This window comes from Symphodus melops (genome assembly GCF_947650265.1).
Source record: "Symphodus melops genome assembly, chromosome: 9".
In the NCBI taxonomy this organism is placed as follows: domain Eukaryota; kingdom Metazoa; phylum Chordata; class Actinopteri; order Labriformes; family Labridae; genus Symphodus; species Symphodus melops.
The window spans coordinates 6,013,443-6,027,255 of record NC_136699.1 but is presented as its reverse complement, the minus strand read 5'-3'; positions in this window follow the sequence as shown (position 1 = coordinate 6,027,255).

The following is a 13,813-nucleotide window of genomic DNA, read 5'->3' as shown; positions in this document are numbered from 1 at the left end:
ACCACGCTATACCTTTTTCTCTCTTTGCACAAGTTTAGCCCAAAGAATGTGAATATTAATGGATGAAGCCTAAGTGAAGTCAACCATCTGTCACGGCAGGGGGCTCGAGAGGCTCATGGGCAGCAGACGCCATCCTAAAAAAATGCTGTCTCAGCTTATAACTTTCAGTCAACCTAACGACAGGCTCAGAGCTGGAGCTGAGGCGAGTTTTAATCCTCTTGTTGAATCGTTTCATCACGCCCACCTGTCAATCATGTCAGGTAAGTGCCTAACTATGGACAACATGTATCGTTTACACAAATCAAACAGAGTTGTGGAAAAAAATAATGAACTAATCAGACTCTTTCGTTTTTTGTTCCAGGCTGTAGGAATGGTTAGCATTTATGCTGCAGGATTTTGCACTTCCACATTGACCTCATTTTTTGCGACAGAAGGTTGCCGCTTGGCCCGCTTTTAGCCCCCTAAAAAAATCTATACAATCTTTTTTTTTTTTAGCCCTTGCACTTCTTTCTTTATGAATACATGGACTTTTTAGTGTCATTTTGAATTTTGCTCATGGGTTTAGTGTTGTTGGTTTTTTTTCTTGATTACTTGACAAATTTCTGTTTTTTGACTCCAAAACGAAGGACTAAGTGTTCCTTTATGACCTGAAACTATTCTCAAAAGGTTAGAGGATCAAGCTGAGTTTTTTTCTTTTCTTTTCCCCCCTCCTCTTGTTAAAACAAACACTCTTTCTTTTGTCCATATTTCAAAAAGAGAGAAATGTTTGACGCCTTTGTGACCAAATATGGATTCATAACTGCTTGTCTGTTTTTCATCACGCACAGTACAAAATACAAATCATTGTTTCCTCCAGACACACACAGCTTCAATTCACGCAGGTTTTCCTTTTTTTAAACCTCTTTGTTTATTTATTTACTTTACAGACCTAGCATCTCATTCCAAGGGTGGTGAAAGAGAGTCATCAGGGTTACCTTTATTATTTTTTAAAAAGAGATTTCCTTCCCTGCAGCGGTGCCTTGTTGTCTCTCGGTCCCAGCAGTGCTCCTGACAGGATTCGTCATTCTGTGCTGAGTTATTCAAAACCTCGGGGATCATCAGTCTTCAGCAGCCTCGGGCTTCAGATGTGAACCTGGTTCTCCACATTTACATCTACACGCAACCCCCTCGATTCCTCCCTCCAAGCTCTGTGACCACTCTGTGTATTTCTGCCACACAACCAGCAAGCAACATGTCCACATCCATAGAGTGTACTGTGAATGTGAAAATGTGTGGTTTATTCTACTTTTTCTGAGCAAACTAGATAAATCAACTTTATATTTGAAATGGAATTTGCACATGTGCATACAGTATACATACAGTATGTATAAAAAAAACAAGAAATGTTGAGATGTGTGCAGAACAGATAAGACAGCCAAGAGGGAAAAGATACAATGAAATAGATCGATAGATAGATTGATTTTATTAATCCAGCGTGGAGAAATTCAATTTTACACTCTGTTAATGAGTCATGGGACACACACATAGGCTGAAATACACACACACACACACACACACACACACATGCACAAACAGGATCCTGAGAACATGCACTAATGCAGAGATGTCAGAGTGAGGGGGCTGCTCACAGCAGGCGCTTCTGAGCTGGTGGGGTGGGGGTTTGGTGCCTTGACAAAGGGCACCTCGGCAGTGCGTTTTGCAGTCCTCAGGAAATGAAATGTCACCTTTCCAACTCCCAGACCAATTTCCAGATTTGGAGGAAAAGGGAATATTTTAATGCTGGTCTTGAACCACAGAAAACTGAAATATTTAAGATGAATAATAATTATCTTATTGAACATTCTGAAAATGCAGCATTGACATTTTTAATCATGCTTCCCGTGTGTGACAAATTAAGGCTTAAATAAAATTAAGTACATCCTTGTGTTTCTGTTCATTTGTACAATATTTGGAAAACTTGTCTGTATGAAGAGTCTGCTTTTGAGGGGATGACCAAGTACAAAAATGTAATATTCAGAAACACTTGTGGCTGTCACATGATCAGCTTATATCCAGAATGAATCTTCGAGCCGCAGCAAACAGAAGCTTCATTAGCTTTTGATTTAGGCTGCTTTTAGACGACACCAAAGCAGAACTTTTGTGTAATGTTTAATTCTTCAATTACTCCTCGGACTATAATTTATGTTCATGAAATTCTGTGTGAGCATAAAGTAGTAAAAAGCGTGTGTGTGTTTTGTGAGTGTGTTAGCTAGAGGGGCTTCAGGAAGAATTCCTGGTTTCTATTGATGATGCATTATTGATACACTGTTATCAATAATTCATTTACTGCTGAGTCTGCAGGCTGAGTTGAAACTTACTATTTTCTAAAAATTTTTTTTACAAGTTTCCAGCCACACCTTTATGCATGAAGTAACAAGTACAAGTGGAAATGATCCACCTTAAGGATAGCCATGAGTAAGGTCCTTTACCTGCTTTTTGTAAACATAACGATGAGCATGGTCTTGTTACCTGCTCTTTTGTTAATGTTAACAGACAAACAGTAAGGTCCTTTACCTGCTTTTGTAAAGTGTCTTGAGATAACGCCTGTTATGAATTGATGCTATATAAATAAAGATTGATTGATTGATTGATTGATAAGGAGGGTGACTCTTTCTGGGTGGCTGAGTAAACAATCTATATGTGCTGCTGTTTTTTAAGTCTCCCCTGATTATTCCCAGAGTTTAAATTCATGTTTTACTCCTCATCACTTGATGTGAGATATTCTACATAATCCATATCCAACAGTCACGAAAGGTCGCAGAGGAGCCTGACATTTGAGTCCTTTCTGAATCCAAACACAATAAGCTGCATTCTCCAATAAATTCCCCAAGTTTCTCTTGAAGATTCCTAACAAAAGTCAGATATGTGACCCTGTTCGCAAAGCTCCTCTGAGGACTTCTTGGCTGGTTGTTTTTACACAGACTAAAAAGAATACTACTGTCTTTATGACTTTTGAAGAAATATACTTTATTCATCCCGTGAGGGAAAATTCAAATTTTGTTGAATATGCTACACACAGCCTGAAATACACAGATGCACAGCCAGCAGCCTCTGGACATGCACTAATGGACAGATAGGGGGCTCAGGAAGTGAACTGGCCCCGCTCCAGCTACCGGACATATTCTCAGACGTGGTCCGCAGCTTGAACCAGTGACCCTCAGGTTCCCAGCCCAAGTCCCTACACACTGAGCTGCTGCCGCGAATGAGCAAATAAAATCAACAGCAAAAATATACATGTATTTGTAATGCCAGTAACTGCTACTGGGCTGTAAATAACTTGTTACTGCCCATGTGTGTACACTGGGGAATACGTTGGCTTCCTTTAACTGGTCTTCGTATATTTGTAATGGATAATCAGGCTGGTGAAAAAATGATTTTAAGATTTTATTATTTGTGTTGGCACTTGAGCTTTTCTTTCTTTTATCTGATTAATTCAACATGTTTTTGGTCAAATATCCTGGTACAATTTTCTTTTTTCTTTTTTTTGGTAATTGATTTGATTTGGCACAGGGTTTTCTATTTACTGACCCTTACTTTAGGGGCACCTTTGAAGCTCTTAGACATTTAGTCTCATTACTGAAATGTATTTCTTTTTATTATTGTATTATCCAACAGGAACAGTATTAACAGCGGATACGTTTTTTTCTTTTTCTTTTCTCTCCTCTGTTTTCCACGGTCGATGCTGGCTGGTGATCGAAGAGCTCTGTGAAATTAAATGGCGTCCAGATGATAACGGGTGGTATGATGGAAGGAAGAGTGATGAGTGGGTTGATGGAAGGAGAAAAGACGTAGGAGTAAAACACTAATGGGAGGGGGGGGGGGGGGATTTAGAGGTCAACACATCACACCACTCACATGTTACACTGACAGAAAGCAGCGGCGGGTTGCTTCGAGTCAACGCTGTGTTTGAGATGTGATCCTTTATCCAGGAGAAATCAGGACAATTTAACACACCAGTTTTACTCTTATAATCAGGCTCAGTCGTTAGTTCTCGCTCTCCTGTAAACAGCTGCAGTTTCATATGCTCAAAGTAGAGGGGACAAAGACAAAAGAGGACAAACTTGTTCAGCTCAATACGTCTTGTCTGGATGTTTTGTGTCAGAACAATGAATACAAAATAACTATGTTCCACTTCCCGAAGGGGAAGAGTAGAGATAATATGAGCTGTAAATGTGCGAGAGAAAAAGGGTTTATCGAGGAAGTTTTCAATGCTGTGAAACTTTTTCCACTCAATCTACAACAGCGTCATTCATCCCTTAAGGTGCATTTCAAGGTGAAACCGACCGGCAAAGAACAGAGCATGACATAAAACAATGAAATATTCATACACAACTAGAGTGAGAAAACAAGAGATGCAAAGGTGAAGACAGGTTTCACATTCGCAGCAACAAGAAGAAGAAATGATCCATTAAATAAGCTGTGTAACTATTTTGTTAAGAGTTGTCTGAGCATTAGAGCACCTTCTTACGCTGAGGTCAAACAACACAATGGGTTTTTTTTGTCACACGATGGTCACAGTGCTAGCTTAGACGATCACAGAGCCAAACTTCATGAGATAAAATGATCGATTTTCAGGGCCTACAATTCCCCAAAGCCTTGTTCTGTTGGATTGAGCTATGAACGTAGCAGTCTGATGCCACATAAGATTATCCAGAAATTATTTATATGATTAGGCTGTACATGTAGAGGGTGTTGGTAGCCCCCACTGCAGTTTCAGCAGCTGTTAAACGTACATTTCCCCCCCTCCTGGATTCGTCTATGGCACAGATGTCAAACTCTCTTAAGCTGGCCTTACAACTTATAAACTTTTCAAGCGATTTCAGAGTTGCTGACACATTTTTTAAAGTTGGAATAAAATTCTTAGAGTGTTGGTGGAGCTCAGGGATGCTTGTGATCCCGGTCGTTTGTTGCAAGGTGGTCTTAAAACGAGCAGATTCAAACAGCATCTTTTTTTCTCTTCTTGGTGGTGAACGTGTTAGTGATGATATTAAGGTAAAAGGTAACCCACTATTTTTTTTAAGACACATCTTTAATGTCAGAAGTTCTTATTCCTAATTTTTCACGAGAACTGGCTGCCGGGTAAGAAAGCTGTCTTTTTCCTCATTCATCTTGATTAATTGATTATGGGTCATTAATAAATGGATAGAATGTGGGTGATCTGTCAGAGTTGACTGACAGCTGTGACAGGGTTTGTTTTTTGTTTTTTCTGAGGCCCAGAGATGCAGCCAGTTTACTGCTGTCACAATGTCACAAAGATGCTGACTGTCAATCAGTCAACTGTCTGATTAACTCTTTGAACTCCAATCGAACATTGTTTATTTTTCTGTTGTTATTTCACATTTTGATTCTCCAGCTGTTATCCTCAACTCTACTTGACTGATGTACAGATTCAAACAAATACACTGCCTTATAAGACTTAGCCATGGTAAGAGTGAGCGCTTTTTCCTCTGCTCAATGCTCTCCAGACTTCAACATATCATTTTCTCTATAGAAAAAAAAGGATGCTCAAAAATCTTTATTCTTCAGGCAGTATTACAGAATTTCCCTCAAACTGTACAGTGAATGGGGTCGCCGTATATCATCTACAGTCCTCCAATCAGGCAGCCACAATAAACTAACTTTACAGTGTATAATGTAGATGCCTAAAGTGCAACATTTAAATAAATTACTTCTATCAAACTGCAATTAATGATGGCTTTGATTTCTTTCTGCTTTATTGCAAGACAGCAGAAAAAATCAGATTTTCTCAATTATTCGCGTTCAGCTCTTTTCAAACCTGAGGCCTTTTTTTTTTTTTTTACTGGCTTATTTGCATAAGGTATAAAAGTTTTGGAATCACCCTACTAGGTCGCTTTAGACAGCGGCTTTTAAACAAGCTGTAATGGCTGCAAATGGATCCCAGCAGTCTGTTATTTGACAGGCTGAAATTGCTGGTCTATACTGTGTGTCACACAACATTACAAAAGGGATCCCTGCAGAGAGAGTCCCTTTGTTAAGAGTAAGTTGATTTTTTCTGGAGCAAAGAAGTATTTCTCCCAGCAGACACCATTGACTAATTTTACTGTGAAGAAGACTGGAGTTATCTATCGCACTGTCTCGAATGTGTTTCTGCTGTTTTTTGGTCAATGTGTCACATAATAGTAAATACAATGACACTACGTTATTGTTTGCTTTGTTTTAATCTAATCCATCACAATTATACAAAAGGTAAGTCCTTCACTTTTGGTTCAGAAAAAAAGCATTGCTTGTTTACATGAAAATAACAAATTATTAGTTAGTTTGACGACATTTTTGTTACTAAACTAATTGACTTATTCACTTCTAGTTTCATCAGTCAATATAAACTATTGTAAAGTTTAATTTCTAGTGAGCCGTCATGTTTAAACATGTTTTTCTTTGAGGAAAGGTATTTGAAAAGTAACGAAACCTTCAGACAAATTCAGTCGAGTGAAAAAACATCTCAGAGATAGGGCTTATTTAAATAAAATACTAATGTAGAGAATATGAACCAAATCATTCAAATAAAATGATTTCACTGACAACATGATACAAACTGAACCATCAATATGAATGTTCTCGAAAAAAAAAAATCCAGGTTAAGGAGTGTGTGAATGACAGTATGATTTCTTCTTCTTCTTTTTTTTGACACATCTGTTTTTATCCTCCTCTCTCCCACTCTCAGCTTACATTTTGGGCCATGAAGAATAAAAACACCTCGTTTACATCGTACATTGCACCCCTTGAAATCCTCCACAGTGGTGAGATGGGAGCTGGCTGGCGGTGACTGATCCGGGGGCCCTCGGGGGACGTAGCAGACACTCCGGTTGCCAGATGCTCTGCCAGGTCGCGGCGAACGCCACCTCCGAAGCAGCAGCAGGTGGCGGTTAGCGTTTGCCAACAAACTGCTGGCAGCAGCGGCGTGCTTACTTAGCCTATGCCTCCACAAAAAGCTTGGCAGCTCTGATCGACTGTGTTAGGAAGCTGATACGCCTACGAAAAATGAGACAAAACAAAGAGCCTCTCATCTTCTAATATTCCTCTCTTTATGGATGCTTTCTGTCCGTTTGTGTGAGTTTATGTTTTACAGGACGTTTGCAGTTAAATTCAACTATCTACTACTTTTTTTTCTGAGGTCTTAATTTCACCATTAAAATACACTTATTTCTCTTCTTTTCAGTACCTTGATCTTTTGGGTATTAGAGCCAGTTTTTATTTATTTTTTTATTTCTACTAAACCCGTCTATCAAAACTTCAACCAGAGAGTGTATTTCTACAGAAGGTTCATGTTTTATGAAAAGTGTCACAACAATCGCAAAGCCTCTCAATTGTAATTGTTTCTTCAGTGAAAAAAAAATCTAATTATTTAAAGCAACCTAAAAAAAAAAAAACATCCATTCATTTTCCTCTGCTTATCCAGGGTCGGGTCACAGTGACAGCAGGCAAAGTAAGTCAACCCAGACTTCCCTCTCCCAAGCAATGTCTTCCAGCTCCTCCTGGGGGATTTCAAGGCTCCTGCCAGATGTGATATTTAGTATAAGCCCTTCAGCAAACTCTGGGTCTATCCCGGGTCTCCTCCCAATTTGGGCGTGCCTGGGAAACCTCCAAACTGAGGCATCCGGGAGGCATCCTGATCAGATCCCTAAACCACTTGAACTGTTCCCCCGATGACAAACATGAGATGTTAATGAGCTAAAAATAGGACTTAAACTTTTGTTAGTAGGTGGGTTAATTGTGAGATGTCACATATTCAAAATCTGTTACATTTTCCTCACTGTGCGTCTTATCTTAAAAACACAAGCAGGACAGAGGAGAGGTGCATTTGCACTGCCAGACAAAGCGCAGTGAGGAGCAGAGTCACAGACAGAGCCCAGGCACATTAACAATTTTGAACTTTTTCACAAACTTGGTTGAAACAAGGTTGTCAAATTCAGTAAACCTGGAACCTGGAACCCTGGAACTAAACCTGAATGTACTTAGGGATAATTCCCTCCAAAAGTGCTCAACAATATCTGCACATGTAGCCTGAAAAAGTGCTGAACTCTGGTGACTGTGAATGCATCACCGTGCTGCCTTCAGGCTCCTGAGATTTCATATCACAACCGGGAGCAGTGAGGCGGGCAGACACAGTCCACACATATAAATACACTTTTCAGGGGAAGGAAAAAACAGCCCACCCAATAATTCAGCAGCGTCATAAACACATTCATACATATGGACGAATCGCCCGCAACGGCTGTTTGAGCTGAATGTTTTTTTCATGGACAGCAGCAGTGAACAGCCGTCTCCCAGTTATTGGCTCTGCTTACGGGCCTTGGGGTGCCATCAAAGATTTAGATCGGCCGCAAGCAGCTTCCCCCTCAATCCAGGAGCAGTCAGTCACCACGGAGATGAAGACGCCGCCGGGTCAAGCGGCCTGTCGACCGAGATGTCGAGCCAGTCGAGATGAAAAACAAAACCAAGACGGCCCTGATGTCTCTGAGAGGATCAGAGAATTCCAAGCAGAAGCCACCGCCAAACTTCATGTTTTAATTTATTCATTGGGTTGGTGTTGAGGGAGAGCTACTGTTTGTACAAACACACACACACACTGATGTACAGGCCTGCAGGTTACACAGTACACTGTAAGCAATGTCTGATAATTTACGGCCAATTTTCAACACTAAAATACAGTTTTGATCTAAAACAGTTAAGACCTGAGGTTAGCAATGCATTGTGGGATGCTCACCCTGAAGCAGCAGGACAAAGGCCCTGAACAGTATAACGATGTTTTAAATGACAGGACACTACAGGATTTTTTTAAAAACTGGGTGTTGGCTGCGGAACTTGGAGCGCGATCAGTTGTGTGGTATGTCAGGCTGTTATTTATTTTATTTTTTTCTGAAAATATTCTACTGCTTATTTTTCCCAGTTAGTTTTCTTTAATAAAATATCCAAAGCCACCAACTCCTGAATGGAGAATCTTTGGAGGATCGTTTGAATAGCAGTTTTCAGAGAAGAACACAAAATATGGAGGACATGTGCATCAAAGAGACCTGCTTCATCAACATGTATTGGATTATGAATTTACATATTAGATGTTAGGTCTTACTGATATCTTATTTGACAATATTTAACTTATAATGAAAGGTGATAGTGCAGGTGATGTGTGATACAAACAGATCCTTAGTTTGATACAAACAGATCCTCAGTAACCTTAGTAATCTTTAGCTGGTCAACGTTTATAATAATTATAATATTCGCTATTTATTAGGCTGACTAAAAACTGATCATGAAACCAGAGAAACATTGGCAGCAAATCGCTCCAGCTGAAAGAGTATATGTGTTATTATTAAGATGCAGGTTAAAATGTCTTTGTTGGTGATTGTAATGACTCAGCACCTTTGGGAAAAGAGAAATCAATCATAAAATAATAAAAACTGTTGTTCTTGATAAAATAAAGAAGTAATAGAAATTAAATACATAATGTGTGGCACCTAAAAGAGCCAACTGGGTGCTGTTCAGATAAAAATAATGGAAGCAAAAAGTAGAGTTAGTTTAGAAACTGACTGCTTTGTGCATAAAAAAAATGAATGAAATAAAACATAACTTACTGTATACAACCGAAACCACACCCCTAAAATGTTATATCTCAACTAAACGGACAAAAGTTTACAAGTGGGTGTAACTATCTGCTCCTAATTAAATCAATCATAATATCTTTCAATGTCTCGATCAAAACAACTGTTTGCACACAGAACGAAATCTAAATAAGGCACAGAGAGCAGTAGTAGTCTCAGACCTGACAGCACCGGCAGCCTCTGACAGGGTGCTCTCCTCTGATTGGTCGCTCAGTCCCAGATCTATGTGCACCAGTCAGTGGATGGTGTCAGCAATGTAGGGGGAACACACGGCACACTTGCCAAAATACAAACACACACACACTCACAGAAGACTCCCAAAAGAGAGACATTAACACACACAGAGGAGGAGGCGTGGCTGCAGCCATAACAGTGTGGTTCAGTGTGTGTGAGTCAGAGACAGTGAGAGTGTTTATGACAGTGTGAGACAACTGAGATACACATCGACCAGACTTCAACTCCGTCCCCAATTAGGATTAGGATTGAGCACGCGTTTTAGCTTTTATATATAATCCCTTCCTTTTAAGAGCTCTTACAAAATGTGAAGTTTTACAATGAAATATTCCTGTATTTGTGAGACTTGACTGCAGCAAATGTTTGTTGTTGGCTCATCGCAGCATCTTCTCTCTCTCTCTCTCTCTCTCTCTCTCTCTCGCTCTCTTTCTCTCTCTCTCTCTCTCTCAGCTGTCGGACTCCCCTCAGCCCTCGCTATAACCATCCTCTGTCACTGATGACTGAGACGCCATTTATGCCAAGTGTTTTCCACGGAGATTCCCTGCGGTTAATTCCATCAGTCACACCGTGAGATTTCCCTGCAGCTCTCCTTGCTTTGAAGGAGCCGAAATATTAAGAAGGCGGCAGCGAATCAGATCCCATCTCTGGAGGGAAACGACTCCGACGCTCTGCTGTGACCGCTAAACCTTTAAAAATGAACACTGGAATATTTCATGAAATGGAAAATCTTCCATCTCCGACAGACTCTCCTTTCACATTTCGTAAGTATTTAGCTAACAGCCTCATTCTGAGTCCCTTACAGGATAATTCACTTCAACCAGCAGAGTCACTGCTTGTGTAAAACCAAACCAATCATTGTTAAAGAGGAGAAAGCTGCGTGGACCATCACTTAGAGCTGAATAAATCTGTCAAATCTCCCATTTTCTTGGACACAGAACTCATTATACTGATTTGGCTTCCAGTTCAGTAAGTAAATTTCTCCTGACAAGATTTCTTAAATCACATCTGGCTGCCCAGCTGTTCAAACAGTGCAGGTCCTGAAGCAAGAAAGCAAGAGAAGAAGAGACCATTTTAAAGCACGTCTTGTCTGTGTCTCTGTTAATTCAGCATCCAGTTATTAAATCAACTGAAACTCAAAATAGATTTGACAAGAGGGTTTATGATTAGGAAATATATTGTAAGTAGGGGTGTAAAGGTTCACAGAGGTCACAATTCAGGTCCCATACCCACATCCTTCAAACTCTCCATTGGTTCCTTCTATTCTAAAGCCTCAATCTCACCCTCTCAACCAGCCACGCCCCCTCCTACTGTACCTCATTGACATCCTCTACCACCCATCTCCTACCCTTAGCCTCCATTCTTTCAACGCCAACCTTTTATCACTACCCCTCAGAACCAAGCGCTGGACCTGGGGAGACAGCACCTTCTTCAAAGCTGCCCCTAACCCTGCAACCTGGACACACAACTCACCTTTGTAAACAGTAGACCATCAACTCATGTCAAGGACTCCTGTATGTGTTATGCTACACATACAAAAGTGTTGTTTTGTTTATGGCATATTAATGTTGCCAGACTTTAAATAGGCCTGTCAGTGAACAAAACAAAATGTTATAGATGATGTACTTTCATTGGTTAAAATTACCACAAAGATTGTGTTGTAGCCATTTGGCTACAAATCAAATCAAGGCAACTTTAATTATTAAGCACATTTTATGTATAAATGCAACTCAATATGTTTTACACAGAGACGTCTTGGTTACAAGTACAAGGATAAAATGATCAGATAAGGTGGCAAAAAGTTAGTTTGTAGTCATTTAGACCCAGAAATATGTAAAAGACAGTTTTCAAAGTGTTTTCAAAGTATAAGCCAATCTGTCAAAATGACATGATGAAAAACCAATTCTTCTGTTACTTTTCAGTTCAACCTTTTCATAATGTTTTCAAAAAATAACAATGTTATTTGAAGATTTGTGAACTTTTGTGGGAAAACTGCAACAGGAATGCAAATAGTTGAATTGTTGCAGCAACAGCTTTTGTTTTTGTTTTGTTTTTTTCCTGTATGGATTACAGCCTTTAAGTGGATTTCAACCGCTGTACTCTGGGATTTTCTCTGTCATGTTAACACTCACATCACTACATCAGTGCTAACAGTGCAACTGCTGATCAGCTCTGTGATGTGGCTGTTATCTGAGCCGCTGCTATCTGCTGCTGGCTTCCTGACTTCACCCCCCTTATCTCCTGACTCCCCTCGTCCCTTTTCCGTGACTCCTCCACTCCTTCATTTTTTCCAGATTACTCTCCGTCTGTTTCTGCCTGCTGTCAGAGGACGGGGTAGTAAATGAGATTAGTGATGGTGGCTGCTGAGGGAAGCCCTGGCCTGAGGCACAGCAAGCTTTCCAGCAGCCACTTTTTGTTTTGCTGGGGGAAGTGATGAAGTGAGGGTGACATTCAGTCAGTCAGGGAGGAAGACAAAAGGAGGAACAAGCCCTCCTCTGTCTGTACAACACGCATTGGTCACAGTCTCTTTGTGGAATCATGACTCGTACAGAATCCAATTTCATGACACTATTAGAATAAAAAGAAAATTGCAAAATAAAAGCTTCTCCTCAGCTGCCGTGAACTCACCCGATGTCTTCATTTACCTCCCCCCAGCAGCGACACGGCACATACAGATCCGTGCCTTCATGAATAAGCGAATACATAAATAACGCAGATAGCATGAATTATTCAAATCCTCCAGCGCTGATGTAGGTGGGAGTGGAAGCTAACCAGCTCTGACAACAGACTCACAGGGGGAAAAGTAATAAAGGTTCAAATATCCTCGGCGGGTCTGCAATCACTTCGGTTTAATCCGAAGATGCTGAGTGTGTTTCTCAGAGCAGACACATGTTTTCATGAGACTCTGCTGCTGTATCACTTCTGCCTTCTGCATCCTGTCGCTTATTACAGGGAATTTCAACAGTTTTCAGCTCGTTTAGGACTCTTATATCACTTTAATATCATTTGTTTGACACTTATTTCTTTCTCCTTCACTTTTTTACAGCTGATGTGCAGTTTGAGACACAAGGTAAACTTTCAAATCTCCGCACATCTGGGATTAATGGAGCACCAAGTCTAGGCTGTCCTCTGCCTCTCGCCAAATGACCCCTGTAACGTCGAATGTGATGGGCGGTGTGGCTACATATTGGATGGAGGTATTGCAGGACAGGTTTAGGGTAAAAGAGCATGCAAGTCAGTCGAGTAGACCAACATCTCTTTATGACGTATGATTTTCTGCTCTTTGAGTTTAGAGAACTGAAAAGAAAAAAAAAAAGAACCAGGATCAGAAGTTTCTATGGATTCATGCTGAAAGCAATGAAACGGTGTTTTCTCGACATGTGATGAGCATGTCACAGTGGAGCCCTGCTGAAGGAAACGTGATCACAAAAAGACACATTTTTCTTGACATTTCTCTGACTCTGCTTACAGAACTTAAAGACACAGACCCCTGATGGATTTGTTTTTGTATCTCCTTAGTTGTTGGCGTCTTCAGAAGACATCTCCTTACCTGGTATGAGATTACACTGCACTGGTGTAATCTTGTGCTGGGTCAAGTTTAGGGTCACAGGCACCTCCGCTTCTGTTCACTGGAAGTCACTCACAGGTCTTGACAGAAGCAGAGAGGCACTGATAGGGTTGGCTGTTACCACGACAACCAAGGACACTTTGCTGAATCTCCCCTCTATCTAACCTGTTTACCAGACAGATTGTCTCCTTCTCCAAAGCAAAGGCGCACATTGTGGTGTCACTCAAAGCTTGTTGGTAAGAATCCATGAATCCTTAGTAAAACCGAATATAGAGACATGACCCAACATTTATCATAATCTTTGTAATAAATACTTGAGGAAGGTTGAACTCACTTGGCATTGCAGCACATTACAGTA